Consider the following 7,500-nt stretch of genomic DNA (forward strand, 5'->3'; position numbering starts at 1 on the left):
GCGTGGCCTAATGAATAAGGCGTCTGACTTCGGATCAGAAGATTGAGGGTTCGAGACCCTTTGTGGTCGAAGTACAATTTCATTTTGCACACCATAGTGATAATCTATAACATTTTATTCCAAATAATCATTCATTGCCAAGCAAGTGACCGCGTGGCCTAATGGATAAGGCGTCTGACTTCGGATCAGAAGATTGAGGGTTCGATCCTTATCGTGATCGATACACAATTTCATTTTGCACTTCATGGTGATAATGTTCAACATTTCATTCCAAACATTAATTTATTACAGAGAAGTCTACCGCGTGGCCTAATGGATAAGGCGTCTGATTCCAAATCAGAAGATTGAGGGTTCGAGTCCCTTCGTGGTCGACGTACAATTTCATTTTGCACACCATAGTGATAATCCATAACATTTTAATCCAAATAATCATTCACTGCCAAGTAAGTGACCGCGTGGCTTAATGGATAAGGCGTCTGACTTCGGATCAGAAGATTGAGGGTTCGAGTCCCTTCTTGGTCGACGTACAATTTCATTTTGCACACCATAGTGATAATCTATAACATTTTATTCCAAATAATCATTCATTGCCAAGCAAGTGACCGCGTGGCCTAATGGATAAGGCGTCTGACTTCGGATCAGAAGATTGAGGGTTCGAGTCCCTTTGTGGTCGACGTACAATTTCATTTAGCACACCATAGTGATAATCTATAACATTTTATTCCAAATAATCATTCATTGCCAAACAAGTGACCGCGTGGCCTAATGGATAAGGCGTCTGACTTCGGATCAGAAGATTGAGGGTTCGAGTCCCTTCGTGGTCGACATACAATTTCGTTTTGCACACCATAGTGATAATCTACAACATTAAATCCCAAACATTCAGTGATTGATTAGCACGTGACCGCGTGGCCTAATGGATAAGGCGTCTGACTTGGGATCAGAAGATTGAGGGTTCGAGTCCCGTCGTGGTCGACGTAGAATTTCATTTTGCACACCATAGTGATAATCTATAACATTTTATTCCGAATAATCATTCATTGCTAAGCAAGTGACCGCGTGGCCTAATGGATAAGGCGTCTGACTTCGGATCAGAAGATTGAGGGTTCGAGTCCCTTCGTGGTCGGCATACGATTTTATTTTGCACACCATAGTGATAATCTATAACATTTCACTCCAAATAATCATTCATTGCCAAGCAAGTGACCGCGTGGCCTAATGGATAAGGCGTCTGACTTCGGATCAGAAGATTGAGGGTTCGAGTCTCTTCGTGGTCGACGTACAATTTCCTTTTGCACACCTTAGTGATAATCTATAACATTTTATTCCGAATAATCATTCATTGCAAAGCAAGTGACCGCGTGGCCTAATGGATAAGGCGTCTGACTTCGGATCAGAAGATTGAGGGTTCGAGTCCCTTCGTGGTCGACTACAATTTTATTTAGCACACCATGGAGATAATCTACAACATTAAATCCCAAACATTCAGTGATTGATTAACATGTGACCACGTGGCCTAATGGATAAGGCGTCTGACTTGGGATCATAAGATTGAGGGTTCGAGTAACTTCGTGGTCGACGTACAATTTTATTTTGCACACCATAGTGATAATCTATAACATTTTATTCCAAATAATCATTCATTGCCAATCTAGTGACCGCGTGGCCTAATGGATAAGGCGTCTGACTTCGGATCAGAAGATTGAGGGTTCGAGTCCCTTCGTGGTCGACGTACAATTTCCTTTTGCACACCATAGTGATAATCTATAACATTTTATTCCGAATAATCATTCATTGCTAAGCAAGTGACCGCGTTGCCTAATGGATAAGGCGTCTGACTTCGGATCAGAAGATTGAGGGTTCGAGTCCCTTCGTGGTCGGCATACGATTTTATTTTGCGCACCATAGTGATAATCTATAACATTTCATTCCAAATAATCATTCATTGCCAAGCAAGTGACCGCGTGGCCTAATGGATAAGGCGTCTGACTTCGGATCAGAAGATTGAGGGTTCGAGTCCCTTCGTGGTCTACGTACAATTTTATTTAGCACACCATGGAGATAATCTACAACATTAAATCCCAAACATTCAGTGATTGATTAGCACGTGACCGCGTGGCCTAATGAATAAGGCGTCTGACTTGGGATCAGAAGATTGAGGGTTCGAGTCCCTTCGTGGTCGACGTACAATTTCATTTTGCACACCATAGTGATAATCTATAACATTTTATTCCAAATAATCATTCATGGCAAAGCAAGTGACCGCGTGGCCTAATGGATAAGGCGTCTGACTTCGGATCAGAAGATTAAGGGTTCGAGTCCCTTTGTGGTCGAAATACAATTTCGTTTTGCACACCATAGTGATAATCTACAACATTAAATCCCAAACATTCAGTGATTGATTAGCACGTGACCGCGTGGCCTAATGGATAAGGTACTGACTTGGGATCAGAAGATTGAGGGTTTGAGTGACTTCGTGGTCGACGTACAATTTCATTTTGCAAACCATAGTGATAATCTATAACATTTTATTCCAAATAATCATTCATTGCCAAGCAAGTGACCGCGTGGCCTAATGGATAAGGTGTCTGACTTCGGATCAGAAGATTGAGGGTTCGAGTCCCTTTGTGGTCGACGTACAATTTCATTTAGCACACCATAGTGATAATCTATAACATTTTATTCCAAATAATCATTCATTGCCAAACAAGTGACCGCGTGGCCTAATGGATAAGGCGTCTGACTTCGGATCAGAAGATTGAGGGTTCTAATCCCTTCGTGGTAGACATACAATTTCGTTTTGCACACCATAGTGATAATCTATAACATTTTAATCCAAATAATCATTCACTTCCAAGCAAGTGACCGCGTGGCCTAATGGATAAGGCGTCTGACTTCGGATCAGAAGATTGAGGGTTCGAGTCCCTTCGTGGTCGACTACAATTTTATTTAGCACACCATGGAGATAATCTACAACATTAAATCCCAAACATTCAGTGATTGATTAGCATGTGACCACGTGGCCTAATGGATAAGGCGTCTGACTTGGGATCAGAAGATTGAGGGTTCGAGTCACTTCGTGGTCGACGTAGAATTTCATTTTGCACACCATAGTGATAATCTATAACATTTTATTCCAAATAATCATTCATTGCAAAGCAAGTGACCGCGTGGCCTAATGGATAAGGCGTCTGACTTCGGATCAGAAGATTAAGGGTTCGAGTCCCTTTGTGGTCGAAATACAATTTCGTTTTGCACACCATAGTGATAATCTACAACATTAAATCCCTAACATTCACTGATTGATTAGCACGTTACTGCGTGGCGTAATGGATAAGGTACTGACTTGGGATCAGAAGATTTGGGGTTCGAGTCCCTTCGTGGTCGGCGTAAAATTTCATTTTGCACACCATAGTGATAATCTATAACATTTTATTCCAAATAATAATTCATTGCCAAGCAACAGCCCGCGTGGCCTAATGGATAAGGCGTCTGACTTCGGATTAGAAGATTGGGGGTTCGAGTCCCTTTGTGGTCGACGTACAATTTCATTTTGCACACCATAGTGATAATCTATAACATTTTATTCCAAATAATCATTCATTGCCAATCTAGTGACCGCGTGGCCTAATGGATAAGGCGTCTGACTTCGGATCAGAAGATTGAGGGTTCGAGTCCCTTCGTGGTCGACGTACAATTTCCTTTTGCACACCATAGTGATAATCTATAACATTTTATTCCGAATAATCATTCATTGCTAAGCAAGTGACCGCGTTGCCTAATGGATAAGGCGTCTGACTTCGGATCAGAAGATTGAGGGTTCGAGTCCCTTCGTGGTCGGCATACGATTTTATTTTGCACACCATAGTGATAATCTATAACATTTCATTCCAAATAATCATTCATTGCCAAGCAAGTGACCGCGTGGCCTAATGGATAAGGCGTCTGACTTCGGATCAGAAGATTGAGGGTTCGAGTCCCTTCGTGGTCTACGTACAATTTTATTTAGCACACCATGGAGATAATCTACAACATTAAATCCCAAACATTCAGTGATTGATTAGCACGTGACCGCGTGGCCTAATGAATAAGGCGTCTGACTTGGGATCAGAAGATTGAGGGTTCGAGTCCCTTCGTGGTCGACGTACAATTTCATTTTGCACACCATAGTGATAATCTATAACATTTTATTCCAAATAATCATTCATGGCAAAGCAAGTGACCGCGTGGCCTAATGGATAAGGCGTCTGACTTCGGATCAGAAGATTAAGGGTTCGAGTCCCTTTGTGGTCGAAATACAATTTCGTTTTGCACACCATAGTGATAATCTACAACATTAAATCCCAAACATTCAGTGATTGATTAGCACGTGACCGCGTGGCCTAATGGATAAGGTACTGACTTGGGATCAGAAGATTGAGGGTTTGAGTGACTTCGTGGTCGACGTACAATTTCATTTTGCACACCATAGTGATAATCTATAACATTTTATTCCAAATAATCATTCATTGCCAAGCAAGTGCCCGCGTGGCCTAATGGATAAGGCGTCTGACTTCGGATCAGAAGATTGAGGGTTCGAGACCCTTTGTGGTCGAAGTACAATTTCATTTTGCACACCATAGTGATAATCTATAACATTTTATTCCAAATAATCATTCATTGCCAAGCAAGTGACCGCGTGGCCTAATGGATAAGGCGTCTGACTTCGGATCAGAAGATTGAGGGTTCGATCCTTATCGTGATCGATACACAATTTCATTTTGCACTTCATGGTGATAATGTTCAACATTTCATTCCAAACATTAATTTATTACAGAGAAGTCTACCGCGTGGCCTAATGGATAAGGCGTCTGATTCCAAATCAGAAGATTGAGGGTTCGAGTCCCTTCGTGGTCGACGTACAAATTCATTTTGCACACCATAGTGATAATCCATAACATTTTAATCCAAATAATCATTCACTGCCAAGTAAGTGACCGCGTGGCTTAATGGATAAGGCGTCTGACTTCGGATCAGAAGATTGAGGGTTCGAGTCCCTTCTTGGTCGACGTACAATTTCATTTTGCACACCATAGTGATAATCTATAACATTTTATTCCAAATAATCATTCATTGCCAAGCAAGTGACCGCGTGGCCTAATGGATAAGGCGTCTGACTTCGGATCAGAAGATTGAGGGTTCGAGTCCCTTTGTGGTCGACGTACAATTTCATTTAGCACACCATAGTGATAATCTATAACATTTTATTCCAAATAATCATTCATTGCCAAGCAAGTGCCCGCGTGGCCTAATGGATAAGGCGTCTGACTTCGGATCAGAAGATTGAGGGTTCGAGACCCTTTGTGGTCGAAGTACAATTTCATTTTGCACACCATAGTGATAATCTATAACATTTTATTCCAAATAATCATTCATTGCCAAGCAAGTGACCGCGTGGCCTAATGGATAAGGCGTCTGACTTCGGATCAGAAGATTGAGGGTTCGATCCTTATCGTGATCGATACACAATTTCATTTTGCACTTCATGGTGATAATGTTCAACATTTCATTCCAAACATTAATTTATTACAGAGAAGTCTACCGCGTGGCCTAATGGATAAGGCGTCTGACTTCGGATCAGAAGATTGAGGGTTCGAGTCCATTTGTGGTCGACGTACAATTTCATTTTACATACCATAGTGATAATCTATAACATTTTGTTCCAAATAATCATTCTTTGCCAAGCAAGTGACCGCGTGGCCTAATGGATAAGGCGTCTGACTTCGGATCAGAAGATTGAGGGTTCGATTCCCTTCGTGGTCGACATACAATTTCATTTTGCACACCATAGTGATAATCTATAACATTTTATTCCAAATAATCATTCATTGCCAAGCAAGTGACCGCGTGGCCTAATGGATAAGGCGTCTGACTTCGGATCAGAAGATTGAGGGTTCGAGTCCCTTCGTGGTCGACGTACAATTTCGTTTTGCACACCATAGTGATAATCTATAACATTTTATTCCGAATAATCATTCATTGCTAAGCAAGTGACCGCGTGGCCTAATGGATAAGGCGTCTGACTTCGGATCAGAAGATTGAGGGTTCGAGTCCCTTCGTGGTCGACGTACAATTTCATTTTGCATACCATAGTGATAATCTATAACATTTTATTCCAAATAATCATTCATTGCCAAGCAAGTGACCGCGTGGCCTAATGGATAAGGCGTCTGACTTCGGATCAGAAGATTGAGGGTTCGAGTCCCTTCGTGGTCGGCATACAATTTTATTTAGCACACCATGGAGATAATCTACAACATTAAATCCCAAACATTCAGTGATTGATTAGCACGTGACCGCGTGGCCTAATGAATAAGGCGTCTGACTTGGGATCAGAAGATTGAGGGTTCGAGTCCCGTCGTGGTCGACGTAGAATTTCATTTTGCACACCATAGTGATAATCTATAACATTTTATTCCAAATAATCATTCATTGCCAAGCAAGTGCCCGCGTGGCCTAATGGATAAGGCGTCTGACTTCGGATCAGAAGATTGAGGGTTCGAGTCCATTTGTGGTCGACGTACAATTTCATTTTACATACCATAGTGATAATCTATAACATTTTGTTCCAAATAATCATTCATTGCCAAGCAAGTGACCGCGTGGCCTAATGGATAAGGCGTCTGACTTCGGATCAGAAGATTGAGGGTTCGAGACCCTTTGTGGTCGAAGTACAATTTCATTTTGCACACCATAGTGATAATCTATAACATTTTATTCCAAATAATCATTCATTGCCAAGCAAGTGACCGCGTGGCCTAATGGATAAGGCGTTTGACTTCGGATCAGAAGATTGAGGGTTCGATCCTTATCGTGATCGATACACAATTTCATTTTGCACTTCATGGTGATAATGTTCAACATTTCATTCCAAACATTAATTCATTACAGAGAAGTCTACCGCGTGGCCTAATGGATAAGGCGTCTGATTCCAAATCAGAAGATTGAGGGTTCGAGTCCCTTCGTGGTCGACGTACAATTTCATTTTGCACACCATAGTGATAATCCATAACATTTTAATCCAAATAATCATTCACTGCCAAGTAAGTGACCGCGTGGCTTAATGGATAAGGCGTCTGACTTCGGATCAGAAGATTGAGGGTTCGAGTCCCTTCTTGGTCGACGTACAATTTCATTTTGCACACCATAGTGATAATCTATAACATTTTATTCCAAATAATCATTCATTGCCAAGCAAGTGACCGCGTGGCCTAATGGATAAGGCGTCTGACTTCGGATCAGAAGATTGAGGGTTCGAGTCCCTTTGTGGTCGACGTACAATTTCATTTAGCACACCATAGTGATAATCTATAACATTTTATTCCAAAAAATCATTCATTGCCAAACAAGTGACCGCGTGGCCTAATGGATAAGGCGTCTGACTTCGGATCAGAAGATTGAGGGTTCGAGTCCCTTCGTGGTCGACATACAATTTCGTTTTGCACACCATAGTGATAATCT

The 7,500-nt window shown here is 41.6% G+C and overlaps 1 protein-coding gene and 32 non-coding genes across 33 annotated transcripts in view; 32 read left to right on the top strand and 1 right to left on the bottom strand.

The window, feature by feature from the left end:
- Window positions 1-7,500, bottom strand: part of LOC5516926 — a 78,739-nt gene that overhangs the window by 46,160 nt on the left and 25,079 nt on the right. The gene's annotated exons all lie outside the window — the stretch shown is intronic.
- Trnar-ucg lies at window positions 450-522 on the top strand. Its single transcript has one exon. It is a non-coding gene; the product is annotated as a tRNA-Arg (tRNA).
- Trnar-ucg lies at window positions 601-673 on the top strand. The gene has a single exon. It is a non-coding gene; the product is annotated as a tRNA-Arg (tRNA).
- On the top strand, window positions 752-824 carry Trnar-ucg. Its single transcript has one exon. It is a non-coding gene; the product is annotated as a tRNA-Arg (tRNA).
- Window positions 903-975, top strand: Trnap-ugg. The gene has a single exon. It is a non-coding gene; the product is annotated as a tRNA-Pro (tRNA).
- Window positions 1,054-1,126, top strand: Trnar-ucg. Its single transcript has one exon. It is a non-coding gene; the product is annotated as a tRNA-Arg (tRNA).
- On the top strand, window positions 1,205-1,277 carry Trnar-ucg. The gene has a single exon. It is a non-coding gene; the product is annotated as a tRNA-Arg (tRNA).
- Window positions 1,356-1,428, top strand: Trnar-ucg. The gene has a single exon. It is a non-coding gene; the product is annotated as a tRNA-Arg (tRNA).
- Trnar-ucg lies at window positions 1,657-1,729 on the top strand. The gene has a single exon. It is a non-coding gene; the product is annotated as a tRNA-Arg (tRNA).
- Window positions 1,808-1,880, top strand: Trnar-ucg. Its single transcript has one exon. It is a non-coding gene; the product is annotated as a tRNA-Arg (tRNA).
- Trnar-ucg lies at window positions 1,959-2,031 on the top strand. The gene has a single exon. It is a non-coding gene; the product is annotated as a tRNA-Arg (tRNA).
- Window positions 2,110-2,182, top strand: Trnar-ccg. The gene has a single exon. It is a non-coding gene; the product is annotated as a tRNA-Pro (tRNA).
- Window positions 2,261-2,333, top strand: Trnar-ucg. The gene has a single exon. It is a non-coding gene; the product is annotated as a tRNA-Arg (tRNA).
- On the top strand, window positions 2,562-2,634 carry Trnar-ucg. The gene has a single exon. It is a non-coding gene; the product is annotated as a tRNA-Arg (tRNA).
- Window positions 2,864-2,936, top strand: Trnar-ucg. The gene has a single exon. It is a non-coding gene; the product is annotated as a tRNA-Arg (tRNA).
- On the top strand, window positions 3,014-3,086 carry Trnap-ugg. The gene has a single exon. It is a non-coding gene; the product is annotated as a tRNA-Pro (tRNA).
- Trnar-ucg lies at window positions 3,165-3,237 on the top strand. The gene has a single exon. It is a non-coding gene; the product is annotated as a tRNA-Arg (tRNA).
- Window positions 3,617-3,689, top strand: Trnar-ucg. Its single transcript has one exon. It is a non-coding gene; the product is annotated as a tRNA-Arg (tRNA).
- Window positions 3,768-3,840, top strand: Trnar-ucg. Its single transcript has one exon. It is a non-coding gene; the product is annotated as a tRNA-Arg (tRNA).
- Window positions 3,919-3,991, top strand: Trnar-ucg. Its single transcript has one exon. It is a non-coding gene; the product is annotated as a tRNA-Arg (tRNA).
- Window positions 4,070-4,142, top strand: Trnar-ucg. Its single transcript has one exon. It is a non-coding gene; the product is annotated as a tRNA-Pro (tRNA).
- On the top strand, window positions 4,221-4,293 carry Trnar-ucg. Its single transcript has one exon. It is a non-coding gene; the product is annotated as a tRNA-Arg (tRNA).
- Window positions 4,975-5,047, top strand: Trnar-ucg. Its single transcript has one exon. It is a non-coding gene; the product is annotated as a tRNA-Arg (tRNA).
- Window positions 5,126-5,198, top strand: Trnar-ucg. The gene has a single exon. It is a non-coding gene; the product is annotated as a tRNA-Arg (tRNA).
- On the top strand, window positions 5,730-5,802 carry Trnar-ucg. The gene has a single exon. It is a non-coding gene; the product is annotated as a tRNA-Arg (tRNA).
- Window positions 5,881-5,953, top strand: Trnar-ucg. Its single transcript has one exon. It is a non-coding gene; the product is annotated as a tRNA-Arg (tRNA).
- Window positions 6,032-6,104, top strand: Trnar-ucg. The gene has a single exon. It is a non-coding gene; the product is annotated as a tRNA-Arg (tRNA).
- Trnar-ucg lies at window positions 6,183-6,255 on the top strand. Its single transcript has one exon. It is a non-coding gene; the product is annotated as a tRNA-Arg (tRNA).
- On the top strand, window positions 6,334-6,406 carry Trnap-ugg. Its single transcript has one exon. It is a non-coding gene; the product is annotated as a tRNA-Pro (tRNA).
- Window positions 6,636-6,708, top strand: Trnar-ucg. Its single transcript has one exon. It is a non-coding gene; the product is annotated as a tRNA-Arg (tRNA).
- Window positions 7,089-7,161, top strand: Trnar-ucg. Its single transcript has one exon. It is a non-coding gene; the product is annotated as a tRNA-Arg (tRNA).
- Trnar-ucg lies at window positions 7,240-7,312 on the top strand. The gene has a single exon. It is a non-coding gene; the product is annotated as a tRNA-Arg (tRNA).
- On the top strand, window positions 7,391-7,463 carry Trnar-ucg. Its single transcript has one exon. It is a non-coding gene; the product is annotated as a tRNA-Arg (tRNA).

The sequence above is a fragment of the Nematostella vectensis genome, chromosome 12 (assembly GCF_932526225.1).
Source record: "Nematostella vectensis chromosome 12, jaNemVect1.1, whole genome shotgun sequence".
Classification (NCBI taxonomy): Eukaryota; Metazoa; Cnidaria; class Anthozoa; order Actiniaria; family Edwardsiidae; genus Nematostella; species Nematostella vectensis.